The following is a 13,982-nucleotide window of genomic DNA, read 5'->3' as shown; positions in this document are numbered from 1 at the left end:
ATGAGGAGAGTGACAGGAAAGGCTGATGCTTATACAGAATTGTCTATTATTAGAGATTTATGAAGAATATTTTAGAGCTGTGGCAGCAACCCAGTTTTCTGAAAGACCTAAAATCTGCTCTTGTTTTCAGATCAACAGTCAGCTAAGAAGCAGCATTTCTTCAGCTGAACACATTTGCAGATCCTTCTCTGATCTCACCGGCCAGAGAACTGCTAGCTTGGAAGTGATAGAAAATGGTGTTCACCTCGCAGCTCCACTGAACTATTGAACACATTTTGGTTGGGCTTTGATTATTTAGAAGGTTAAGTTTATAGATAAGCAACTTAATTTGTACAAAGAGTTACAAGAGGTGCCGCAAGCACCTTCTATAACTGAAAGAAGGGCTTTGAATTCATGCGGTTGGCAAAAGCCATGGCCTAAAAATGCATCAGAGCCCTTTCAAAACGTTACGATGGGTGTTCCACAGTGAGGATTTCTGTTTGCATTGTACTGTGAAAATTAATATTATGGAAACAGACGTTAGGCACACTCATTTCTTATAACAATTTCACAAGGCACAGCTTGAAAGCATATTATTTTTACACTGAAAATGTTTTTATTATATATCGTTTATATTGTTTTCAATGTATTACAAAGTTAATTTTCTCTGTCGGATGGTTGCAGATGATGCCTGGTATCTTTTGCTATGTACGGAATCAAAGTAATATTAATAAAAGTAATACTAAGGGCTAAACTGTCCCGGCGTTCTCGCGTGCAGGCAATAAGCGAAGTATCCTCACAACACAACAGGAGGGCTTTAGTAACTGGAAGCCAGATGTTTCGTACGTAGTGTGTGAACTAATTTTGTGCCCGTGATATCTGCCAAAAATGGGATCTTGCTGGTGCTTCTCAACGGTCCCTTTTATCTGGTTTTGAGCAAAATTGTAAGATGTGTTGCTGGCCTTCCCTAGCATACCAGATAATTAATGTATTGAAAGTCTGTTTTCTTGTTTCTTCCTGTGTATATATATTACAAAGTGACTATAAGCTGCATTGTAAGGAGATTTTAAAATTGGAGTTCTGATTCTTCACTTAATTTTCATTTGTTTGAACTAAAGGTACCTTATTCCTTGTCATTTCCTTAGGGATAGTACCTTCATGTATTGCCAGCCTTTCCCGAGGTATTTCCAACAGAGAAACGGGTCTCAGTTTGAACAGTGTACCAGATAACCGGCCCTGCACAGACCTGGACAGTATTCGGTTGTCACGGAGTTCTCTCTATTGCTCGCTGCGTGACAGCGGGAACAAACCCAGGGCGAGAAGGAAAAAAAGGACCTCCCTTCTCTAACTGCGCGGCGCGGCCACGTGCGCTCCGGGAGAGGGGAAGGGAAGGGAGATTGCGAATGGGTCTAGGAGGAGAAATGAAGATAAAAAGAATGATCTGAGAACGAACGGCAGTTTAATAAACCCAGTAACACTAAACAACAACGAGGGAGTTTCAACAGGGAGAAAACCAAGTCCCAATCTCACCGACGGGCTGTGGGAGGCGGGAAGTTCCGACCGCGCTGTCTCTTCGCATCGAACCCGGCGAAAAAACCCCGTTCCCTTCCCGACCTCCCCTCAGGTGCTCCCCCCCCCCCCCCCAATGCCCATTTAAGGCAGTCCACAGAAAAGGAAAAAATCGTGTCCCCTTAACTCCCGTTATCCCGCACGCTGCTCTGATGTGGAATAGCAGCAACACCAAGTTACAAAACCGTAACATCAATATATTCGTCTCGCACACTTCCAGGCAGGTCGGCTGCTGCCGCTGCCCGTTCCCTTATTTTAGTATTAGGGCTGATGCCCGTTAAGCAGCCACTTAGGTTCCGATTGCCGCACAAGCCCGGAAGCTGGGACTGCAGAGCGACACGAGGACGTACAGCCTACAGCACCAGAGAATTTGGCTGGCTTCCACTTTTCCTGGGAACTCTTTTAATAGTTTTTCAAGGACAATATGAACTTCCAACTCACCGTATTAAAAGTCTCAATGGAATAGAAAATTGTGATGGTAAAAGATGACATTATGGCCCACACCTGGGCAACATGAGGGACCCAAAGCTTCATTTAGATTCTGGATCCTAGCAGAGAATCTGAGGAGACAAGGAATTATGTCATTAAATGTAAACATGTTTTACATTGATTCAAATGCATTCTAATGCATTCTGCTCTGGGTGAGAGTGCAGGAAACTTGCCTTTAGCATCACTTAAAATACAAAGGAGCAGATGTTTACTTGTGCTACAAGGTTACTGTATAAATGGGTTGTGGGGTTTTTTTTGTTTTTTTTTTTTTTTTTTTGTTTTTTTCTTTTGTTTTTTTTTTTGTTTTGTTTTGGTTTTTTGTTTGTTTTTTTTTTTATTATCAATGTTGAAATATTTTCGTATGTGACATAAATGTTTTTCTGTTTTAAAATATTTGTGTTTTTAAGGCACTTTGATTCACTTTTGTCCTCGCTGCATTTAAATCACGATGCATAATAAAAGTATAGCATGATGAACTGACAAAACAAAGACTACCCTGTATCACTCAGTGACCCCATTTGTACATTTGTACCCCAATCAGCATTAAGATAACAGAGGTTACCATTAAATAATATTTACACAGAGATGACAAAGGTGATAAAGCTCAGAGGGATGGAGGGCTCCATACTCAGTAACAGCCAGCAGATGAGAAATCCCTGAATGTGAATATATATAATCCCACATGTGAATATATTGGGATGAGGCTGAACTTCATATTACCCATCAGCTAGAAAACATATATATTTTTCTTGCAGTAAAGCTGAGAGCAATACATTGTCTCACCCAAATGTGCCTCCCAGTTAACATGAACAAATATGGCAGAAGGAATTTTGAGGTGACAATTATGGCGATGAGAAAACCTGGTTTGTTCTCGTTTACAGTCAGAATTTTGGTATCCTTCACCACGAGCGTTTGACTTTTCATCAGGCAGCCCAATGATTTTCCTTTGAAGGCCTGAGAGCTGTTATTTTAATGTTTCCAGAGTTATATGTTATTACAGAGCTGGGTTTGTTGACAGATTTAGTCAAAAGTTCTCTGTAGAAAAAAATCAAAACATGTTATCATTCATGAATTAGCAATAGCACTGATTAACAGTCTGTGACCCAGGGGAAGTATTCTCACAGCTAGAAATAGAGGCATTTGAGCTCTAAAGTTATGATCTGCCTTGTTATTCCTGTTCTCAGCTCACACTAAACTTACTTCAGTCTTTCTAGTATCCCATCACAGTTGCACTATTTTGTTAGGTTTTGAAGGAAATCCTGCTAATAGTTTTTTTCACCCCTCTTAATAATAGATATTGGTATCCGTATTGGGTTTCCACAGCAAGATTTTGGGAGGAAAGGGAGCATCAGGAGAGATCTCTGTGAAATATTAGGGGATGGCTACAATGATTACAGTTGTTTTAGGCCGCTCTGCAGCACACTTATCCCAGGACCTACAGTATTTTGTTAGCAGAGCTGCTGGTGAAAAGGAATGTAGGAAAGGACAGAAAAACTGTTGCAGTACAAGCAGGATTTTACAGAGCAGCAGCTATGGATCAAGATTAGCACTTCACAGAGCAGCAGCTGCAGAGCAGGATAAACAGCATGAGAACCAAGGACACCTCTAGGAAAAGAATGAATGGCTCGCAGATTTGAAGGAGGGTTTTAGGGTTGTTATTGCAGTAGCTTTTCTCCAATTAGTGTGTGTGATTTTCAAACACCCTCATCTGTCTGCTATAAAAGTATGGTTTTTCGGGCAATAAAGTCGGAGCTTGTTTATCACTCATACTGAGTCTGCTACCTGCTTTCCCATGCTTAGTTTGGCAGCGTTTTTCCACCCTCAGAACTGGGCATGGATACGACTTGAGTGAAAAGGAGCAGGGGGAACATGAAGGTTGGAGACGGTGACGTGCCACGGCGCAGCAGGCGACCCACACACGGTTAATTCACCCAAGAGGAGTTACTTCACCAAAGGGACCTCCACTCACGGATGAGTGCCCGCTGAACCAGGTACACCCCAAGGGGACAGCAGCGTACAGGGGACCCACACTGGAGCAGGAAAAAGGAGGGAGAGGGAAGGAACAGTGGAGAGAAAGCACAACATAATCCTTCACTGTCTGCTCTGTCACAGAAGGATATGAGCACAACAGAGCGATCAAATGTAGGTTTGAGATTTGCTCTAGTATTGATTAAAACCAGTGCACTTTTAGGTACTGCCAGATATGACAGATCCGTGCTTCTTGTCATCTGTCTCTGCTAGAGTAAGGAATAGGTAGCAGTTAAAGAGATAGTCTTTAATTCTTCTAACTTTGTTTAGAATAATATTTTGAGTTTGACTGAAGTTGTACAAAAATGACAGCCTAGAAATAAGAATTATTTCCCATTGCTGACAGAATTAATTTTTATAAGAGAATACATCAAGAAGACGGTGAGTGTTCAGCAGCTGTGTACACTTATACACTTCCAATTAACCTGGAACCTGTTTTACAACGAAGCCAGAGAATATGACTTCCACAATAACTGATTACTTTGTGCTGCGCACTGGTAACATGACCCATGTGATATTAAATACCTCGTGTAGGCGAAACTTCACAATAGAGAAGGTTTAAGTTCGGTTTTTCTGTTTTTTTTTGTTTGTTTGTGTACTTGCACAGTGCTACCAATTGCGGTGTTGTACTTCAAGGCAAGTAAGTGGTCTGAATTTTAGTACTTGTTTGTTAGAGCATTAGTTAGAAGAATGTGAAGAAGCTGTGATTGAACACCTGGTGGAAAGGCGAGGCCAAGCCAGGGGAGCTCAGGTGCACATAATACAGATGAGTGACTGGAAGGGGTGGAGCCAGGATCCCCCCCCTCCCAGATCTCATTTAAGGGTTGGCAGCGGAGGAGAGAGCACCTTACTGTAGATTGTGGCCCAGTAGAGGTTTTTTTTGAAGGTAAGCAGCTTTTTTTTCTTGCTTTCTGCATCTGTGGCTGCTCCTTCGTTTGGGCTCACTCTGGTTTGCTGCTGCCCAGGACTTTGTTGTGTTGCTCTTATTGCTGTGCTCTGTATCATGTTGTAGCATTACACACACAGACCACAAAAAAGGCTAGTCCCTCTCCTGTTTATAATCTCCCTGCAAGTGCTAGAAGTCTGCAATAAGGCCTTTTTCCCTCTGAAATAAAGAAACCCAGTTCCCTCAGCTTTTCTTGATACAAGAGGTGCTGCAGCCCTTTGCTCATTTTCATGGCCTTTCTCTGGACCTACTCTGGGAGCTCCACATTATTTCTCACACCCAGGGGCCCAGTCCCATAACTGCAGCTCCAGCTCCATAAGGGCAGAGCAGAGGGGGATGATTTTTTTTCCTGGTGGCTGCCTCTCTTTTGACACAGCCCAGATTACCATAGGCCTTCTGGGTTCTAAGTAAGCACACGCTGTTGGCTCACATGGAACTTGTGTTCCTCCAGAACCCTTGAATGCTTCCCCACAGGGCTGATATAAGGGTGTGTTTTGTTTTTGTGTTTTTTTTCCTGGTCTGTGGTTGTACCTAGGAAGGCCCTGACCAAGAGTGATGGTTGGCTGTGTTGAACCTCACTAGGTTCACATGGGCTCGCTTTTGAGGTGTGTCTAAAACCCTTTGGAGGGTATTCCTCCCTTCTATTGTATGAACTGCAGCGCTCTGCTCGGTGTGTTCAGGAAATGTGTAGAGGGTGCACTCAGTCCTGCTATTCATATCATTCAATATGGCATTGAAGATACCAAGGCAGGCCACTGGGAAAACTGTCCATCACTCTTTTCCCCCTCCTCTCCCCCCCTCCCACCTGGACATACAGCTGAATACAGTGTCTGTTGAGTAGTTCCCCCTTCAGAACCCACTTTCAGAGCTTGGTTTCTGGGGGGATCCTGCTGGGGCCAGGAGAACTCTTATGCTCTTAGAAAGGCATCCTTAAGGAGTTCTTTTTATGTTCTTTTCTAACTCAGCATTTGAGAATATGTTTTTTTTTGTTGTTGTTTTTTTTCCTTGAGAACTTCTTGTCTGTTTCTGCAGGTGGGTGTCGTTAACAGAGTCAATCTCAGGTAGGATTAATTAAGATAAGGCTCCTCCTAGCCCAGAATGTACTGAGGCATTAATGCTTTTGGCTGCCTGAATGGGTATTTGCCTGGATTTTATTTGTACTTTTTAAAAGATTTAGTAAAGTGCTCTGAGTTTTATTACTGCCATTACAAATTTACCACTGAAAATCAGATGGGTTGGAGACCAGTTAGTTCATGGGGCTACAGGAATTAGTTTTCTTTTAGGAGGTAGATGTTTGTCTTGGCTGAGAACAGAGCAAATTCTTCCCGTGGCTTTTCTCAGCAAAACCTCAGAGGTGGTCTCTTATCTTTCTTACTGTAAGTCATTGAGAAGAGGGTTTATTGAGTCAGACCACAACTGCAGGCGTGTGCTCTTAAGTTTGACGATCTTACTTTATCAGGCCTCTGTTAAGAACAGAGCTAGGAAAATAGAGTGACAGCACAACAGTCTCTATGGCTCTCTTCCCCAGAGGTACCCACTGGTGAAATAGGTTTTCTTCCTATGCATTTTTTTGACCCATTTTTGTGTGCTTTTGCTATGCTAGAGAAGTTTGTGGGATCTCATTTCTGGGGAAACTTATTGAGAAGCATATAGGAAACTGTTAATCACAGCCTGAACCTCTGATTAACCACCTGAGGCAAGTGTCGGGTCAGTCGTGGGAACACAGGTGGAGGTATCCAGCTCAACTCCACCTCTCCAGCTCTCCTAGATTTCATTTGAGGGCTGACCAGCACTGAGGCAGCATCTCTTTTGGAGACTGTTCCTTTGTGGTGTTTGTGTGACAAGCTTCATCATTTTCCATCTAGACTGAAGGCCTCAGAATTGGTGAGTTTTTTCCTATAGATAATGTCTGGCTATCTTTTTACCACCAGTCTTGTACTATTTATTTTGAGCTATACATTACTATTCTTGTATTATTACACTGTACAAGAAGGATAAGCGATTCAGCTTCCCTTTGGGAAGCAGTTCTGTCTGACGTCTCAAGGACAGGGTGTCTCAGTCTAAATAGCTTATGCCGTAACCAGTAAGATTTGCATGACTGTAAGGGAACTGCAGAGTCAGGGCCCAAACCACATAGCAAGCACCTGAAAGAAGAGACCGGGTCAGGCTCGGGAGCACAGGGGAAGAGGATTCGACTGCAGGGAGGCTCCACGTCTCTTTAACCTCATTTAAAGGGTGACTTCCAGTGAGCCTGTGTCATGTTTGGAGACAGATGAGCATTCTTCTTCTCGTGACATCTTTTTTGCTGCAGACTGGTGCAGTTACAAAAAGGAATTCTGTAATGTTGCCCTTGCCTTTTTCTCCTTCTGCTTGTGTTTTTGTGCGTGTTGAGTCCCTAAGAACCTACAAAGTGCTGAGAAAGCCTAAATCAGGTCAAGAAGTTTAAGATCTCTTATTGTCCTTGTAATGGTTTTTTTTTTTTTTTTTTTTTTCCATTATATATAAAAAAAAAAAAAAACAAAAAAAACCTTTAAATTTAAATTAGTTTGACATTAATTGTGTGGGTATGGGTGGAAAGACTTCTCAGCTCCGTAACCCAACTTTGACGTGGAAGGGAGAATACTGTGCATGTAATTACCACAGTTGAGCATAGAAAGTAGAAAAGGAAAAGGTTAATTTTCCACACTTGGTGCCTGTTGAAAGAGTGGTATTCATTGTATACTATTATAGGACAAAGGTTTGATTTTTAAAGGTGCTCTCAGTCTAATGCCATTTGTTCTTGCCAAGCTCACACGATCTAAGGATTAGGGCTTTCCTTTCTGACTTATCATAAAAGAAAAAAAATATAAGTCCTTTTTTGTCTTTGCTGACAGAGGGATACAATCACAGAGTCTGTCCCTTAGGTTAAAGTGAGGTGAGGGAGAGTTTGTACCCACATTTGTAATGAAAGACAGTGCATTCTGTCTGCATGAATTCTGAAATCTCTCTTATGGATACATGATGACCCCATGGACTTCCATGGTGTGGAAGGTGGTGGTGTTTGTTGTTTTTTTTTTGTTTGTTTGTTTTTGACAGTTTTAAGCTTTATAGCTTAAATCCATCCTTTTTGCTCAGCCATTCTTGATATGAATGGCAGGCTACACTAATAATGTGAGTGTGTAGAAAATGTGGTCTGTGAAATGACAGATAGGAAAAATATACAAATTCAGGATAATTAATCAAATTTTATTCCATTCCACAATACATCAATTATATAATATATACATCCATTAATTTCAACTATCTAATACACTGAGTCAAACTAATGCGTAGGAACAGACAAACAAATGGCCAAGCAATGATTTAGAGCCATACAAAAGAGGCTTCAAGCTTTTGCTAGAATGAAATCAGAATGCAAGAGGCTGGGGGACAGGCACCAGTCAGACTCCAGGGTCTTCTTTGCAGGAGTAGTTCCCTTAGGCGTTCCTGTAATTAATCGGGATACAGGAGTCAAAGGTAAACATATTCAGTACATTTGCAAATTACACCGAATTAGGAGGAGCCGCAGATTCCTCAGGGGTAGAAAGGCTCTGTAGAGGGATCCGGACAGTAGACAGTACAGCTCGGAGATGAAGAAAAACTGTGCTCTAAAGAGGGTTGAGGTATCAGAACAGGCTTCCCTGAGGCATCAATCACAGCCCAGGGCTGACACGGTTCACAGAGCAGGCGGATGCCGCTCTCAGCCAGAACAGTTGAAGTCAGGGCCATCTCACGCAGAGCTAGGAGTCAGGTGTCCCTTCTGACTGGGTTGGCTTTGTGATTCTGTAATCAAAAAGAAATTTCATTGAATTAGTGGATTTGTTTACCCATAACATTTATCTTGGTAATATTCATTTAAGATATCCCTATGTAAAATAACCCCCCCATTCTGTTTTTCACAGAAAGCAACGCCTCAATTGGCCACTAACATCATCACATACCAGTAAGATTACCTGTTAACTCATTGAAACTCTGTTGCAGTCAGGTCACTAGGGAAGCAGCATCATAGTTAACTAAGACTCCATTTTCTCTCCCAAATTACCACCATGTTTCACTTTGGTGGCAGCATAAATAGGTCATTAACTGATTGTAAGTGAAACCTATTAATAATTGCAGACTCTCACATAAAGATGTAAATGCTTATGTGTAATATAATCATGTATGGCAGAACCCCAGTGCAGTTTCATTACTTCTGTTAAAATACAAAATGCAGAGCATAATGTATTTGTATAGTTAGCATTAAAGCTGAGCCTCACTTTGGACAAAGGTTCACAAGAATTAACTTAGATTACATGTTAGATTCAGAGGGTCGCACAGCAAAGCACTAGCTCAGTTTACCTAGTGAGAAACCAGAGTTTGCTCACAGTGAGCTCATCTTAAAAATAGAAAGCAGAAGGGTTTTTTTCTTTGTTTATTTTAAAACAAGGCAATCACCACCACTCTATTGCTGGGACAGCACAGCCACCCATCAGCTCAGAAAGCCATACTAAGTTCATGAAACACTTTGCTCCAGAAACAGCTGCAACAATACAAACACTCACTGAGCAAAGCAAGTCTGATGCTCAGTCCCTCTGCCATAGATATTTTTATATATATTCATATAGAGAGATATTTGTTTTATTTGTTACTGATTTATTATTTGTTACTGATCTAAGTCTCACTTTTTCTTTTACAGAACACGCAATGCCAAATGCCAATTGCTTAAGGGACCATTGTTCTTCCTCTTCACATTCCGCAAGATAAAAACCTTCAGCAGCAAAGAAGCCAGACCAAAGCACAGAAATAGACAGCACATCCATTTTTTATTGAGGTAAGCACTGATTTTCTGTTGTTAAGTCACACACAGACAGGTATCCGCTTCACCGCTAAACCTCGAGTTGCTAAGCCTAGTCCTTCCGCTAGGGGGCAGATATTCTTAGGCGTCCCAGATCCCACTCGCAATGCAGAACGGCAGCGCTCTCCGGAGAAACAATCTTGCCAAAAAGCCTTCGCGAGCCAATAATTCTGCAAAAAGGAATTATCGCCCGCTTCCCGAGCCACAGAAGTAAGCTTAGTTATCGCTATTTCAGAGTAATGCATTGAAACGAGAAGAACAGAGTTCTTCTTCTTCCTGAAGTTCTTCTTCCCAGTTTTGCTCAAGTAAGAAGATGAAGCAAAAGACACCCTATTATAAGGGAGAGCTAGCTTTTCACTAATTCAGGTAATTTTAAGTCCCCCATCGGGCAATTACTAATATTCTTACAGAGTAAAACTCTGCCCACAAAGAGATAGTTTTCTACATTTTTTAAATATATTAATATTAGAGTCAGTCTCAGAGAGCTCTCTCAACAGCTTGCACAAGCATTTCCATTTATTTCCCTGTTAGGTTCTATTTTTTCCTAAGAGGAAATGGCAATAATGTTACAGAGAACATGTAGCAGCTTCCCTCCTCGGTAACCACTCAGCCTACCTACACTGTTGATACTGTAAAGCATCCATAGCACAGTCAGGATTTATGCCTGTGGCATTGCACATCAGTGTATTTCACCTTCAGCCACTTACCCAAAACCTTGTAAACCGTAAACCCCCATAGAACCCCTTAGGCACAGAGCTAAAGTTGCTTCAAAAAGATCTTACCTGAGGCTTGAATTAAACCAAGTCTTCTTCTTCAGCAGGATGCAGAACGCAGCTCCTCCTCACTCGAGCTCCTTCCCTCAAGACTAAGAACACCACCACCACAAAGGAGCCACTCTGGGCCTCAAGGAAGAGAGGCACCCCCACACCCCACTCAGGGAGCAGCCCCCAAGGGGAAAGAGGGGCTGCCCTCAGACACCCACTCAGGGGCAACACCCAAGGGGACATAGGGGGGGACCCAAGGGGCAGGGGTGGCCCCCAAAGGGGCAGGGCCCAACAACCCCACTCAGGGGTTGCCAAGGGGGCAGGGGAGGGGCCCCGAAGGGGCAAAGTTTGCCCCCAAAGGGGCAGAGGAGGGGCCCCAAGGGGGCACGGGGGGCAGCCCCCAAGGGGGCAAGGAAGGGGAGGGGCCCCCAGGGGGCAGGCCCCAAGGGGGCAGGGGCAGGGAGGGGCCCCCAGGGGGCAGGCCCCAAGGGGGCAGGGGCAGGGAGGGGCCCCAAGGGGGCGGGCCAAGGGGGCAGGGGAGGGGCCCCAGAGGGGCAGGGGAGGGGCCAAAAAAAAAAACTGCCACTGTGTTTCACCCACCATCCCGCCCAAAAAAAAAAAATTTATATCTTTTTAAAGATAGTGCAAAACCAGGTCTCTAGCATTATTTCAAGGGGGGAGAACACAGCCCACACTAAGTGACCAGAGCAGTCACCCAGTGTGAGCTGTGTTCTCCCCCCTGGACAAAGTCACAACAACACAAAGACAAACACAGAAAAAAAAAACCACAAACACCTCCTACCACCCTCTAAGTGAACCCAACTAAAACCACCACCAAAAAAAAAAAACAAAACCAAGACCTATCACCCACTAAGTGAACCCAACACCTCCACCAAAAAACAACTTATCACCCCCTAAGTGAATCTAACTAACACCTCCACCAAAAAAAAAAAAAACCTATCACCCCTAAGTGAACCTAACTAACCACAAGACCCACCACACACAGTGCTCTAAACACACCAGCACCAAAAAAAAAATCCCCAACACCAAAAGGCACCACACACTAACCAACAAATAAAGGACACTCACCTCACTCCACAAGTGCACCCATGCGAGGCCAACTCTGCTCTTCAAACCACTGCTGAGAAACAGCCGGGTCCCAAGGCTCAATGCTCTGCTGCACTGCTCACCCTGTGAAAAAAACACAAAGACAATCCTTAAACAACCCCAGAAAAGACTCACCAAACTCTCCAAACAGCCCATCAGATATAATAATAAATGTGCAAGGAATTACAGCATTACATTATATACAACCATATTATTTAAGGCAAATAATATAATTGTATATATTATAATTATTATATACACTCACACATTTATTAACACACGACAACCTCCACCACTTCACACCCAACTTCACCTGCTCTGCTTCTCGCTCACATCCGCAGCCTGCTGGCCCCGCACCGTGCCACCTGGGGAGATGACGCTTACGCGGGCTGTTCTTCGCTCCCTCGCTTAAGGCTGCGCTCCTTTGGGCTGCCCGTCCTTCCTCGTCCGCCTTGCCTGGAACAAACAGCACAAAAAACACCATACAAACCTCTGGAGGGCTCGCTTGTGCCTGCTTCCAAAGCGGACGTAGGCGTAGCCCGCTAAGCTCTAGGCAAAGAGCGCTCAGGGGATACCTTAGGGCTCTCTTACCAGATCTCCAAGGTGCTTATCCTGACGACTGCAATACTCTCTTCTCCCTGCTGACAGAAGGACAAAGTCGCGCTCCTGAAATTATAAATAAAGGGTCGGGGGTGAAATAGCCACCTCGCTCCTGTCGGTGGAAGAGGAAGGGGCCGCCTTAAGCGAGACTCGAGAACAGAGAGCTTACCTAGCGGATCCCGAACGCTCGCCGCTGTCGCCGCCTCGGGCTGACGAGATGCTCCGCTGCGGCCTGCGATAGGAAAAAACTTGTTTCAGCAGCCCTTGAGCGGCTGCACCCTTGCGTTCCCAGAATACGGCCCCATCCCGCTCCCTCTTACCGAGGACGCCGAAAAGCCTCGAGGGGGCTGACGGCGCCTCGACACGGAGAAAGGAGCGCTGGTCCCCTCCGAAAACGCGACAGCGGCCGGGCGACGGCGTTAACCCGGCTCCGAGAAGCCGGGGAAGCTCCGCGCCGGCGGCCCGGCTGCCTCCCGCTGCGGGCGGACGGCCCCGAACGGCTCCCCGGAGCTCACAGCCTCCTCGCTCTCGTTCGTACTTGAACGACTCACCGTTTCGTGCTCATCTTCACCGGGAGACGTCCCACCGCAACCTGAAACAAAACACAAAGAGAACGTTACAAAAAAACCCCAAGCTCAGAGTCCCGTAACAAAAGCAGCCCCAGCAGCACCGAAACCTGACGAAGAAGCGGAGCCCACGCCGACTACCATCTTCTATGGAATCCGGGATCCGTCTGATAGCTCCCTACGGCCTCCGGAGGAGCTTAAGAGGCGTAGCGGGAGGACCCGCCCCCGGCTGCGAACCAGTCGCGGCTGTGCCCGGGCGGCTGCGCCTCCGCGGCACCTGGGAGTCGTTACCTCGTTAGCGCCGGCCGGGAGCTTTGACAGCTCGACACGCGGACTTCCGATCTGAACTAAGGATTTGAACTGCATTGTCAAGTTTGTTGTCCACTTCTCCACACCTCATTGTGAGACTCATTAATAAGTGAAATCATTGTGCCTCATTCAAACGGATCTCTTTGCGTCTCAACACGCCCTTCCAAAGAATGTCCCCGGCCTTAATGCGTTCCAGCGGCCTCTGCTCCGTGCTGTGCTGTCTCTACTCCCCTTTCCTTCCCCCATTCATAAAAAAAGCCAACCAACCAAACAAACAAACAAAAAAAGATGTGTTGAACCTGTGAATACTTTGGACCTGACCCAGAAAACGTGATTGACGGCAGCAGTGAAAACATGGCAGCGGGGATGTGACGGATTCCCCGGTGGGTTTGCGATGCGCTACAGAAAATTGCTGACCGGTAAAATGTGAAGCGTAGCTTTGCGAGCGGTTCCGTACGGTGTCGCTTGGGATTGCGCTCGTGTGTCGCAAACATCAGCTGGAATGCTTCCAGTGAGATTGCAGTTGTCTCCAGTAAAGGACGCGGGTACTCTGTAAAGACTGCTGTATTCAAATGCACTTTCAATGGCGGTTTCGTTCTTAACTGAAACTCCTGAAAGTTGGACTCCGCTCATTTTCATGTCTACGATGGTAGAAGTGTGAATGTTTTTATTGCACGCTGTTACACGTGTATTTTACACAGCCATCGGCAGCATCAGACGGGAAAAGAAGGGAGATCTGAACGTGCAGAGTGAGGTGAGAGATCCCGCCGAGG

At 44.9% G+C, this 13,982-nt stretch overlaps 1 long non-coding RNA gene across 1 annotated transcript; it reads left to right on the top strand.

Moving 5' to 3' along the window:
* The first annotated feature begins 3,621 nt into the window (after positions 1 to 3,621).
* LOC140254937 (uncharacterized) lies at positions 3,622 to 10,906 on the top strand. Its single transcript, XR_011904340.1, has 3 exons — positions 3,622 to 4,028; positions 9,705 to 9,839; positions 10,681 to 10,906. It is a non-coding gene; the product is annotated as an uncharacterized lncRNA (long non-coding RNA).
* Positions 10,907 to 13,982: the final 3,076 nt, after the last annotated feature.

This window comes from Excalfactoria chinensis, chromosome 7, assembly GCF_039878825.1.
Source record: "Excalfactoria chinensis isolate bCotChi1 chromosome 7, bCotChi1.hap2, whole genome shotgun sequence".
NCBI classification, from domain to species: Eukaryota; Metazoa; Chordata; class Aves; order Galliformes; family Phasianidae; genus Excalfactoria; species Excalfactoria chinensis.
This window is presented reverse-complemented; position numbering and strand designations above follow the sequence as displayed.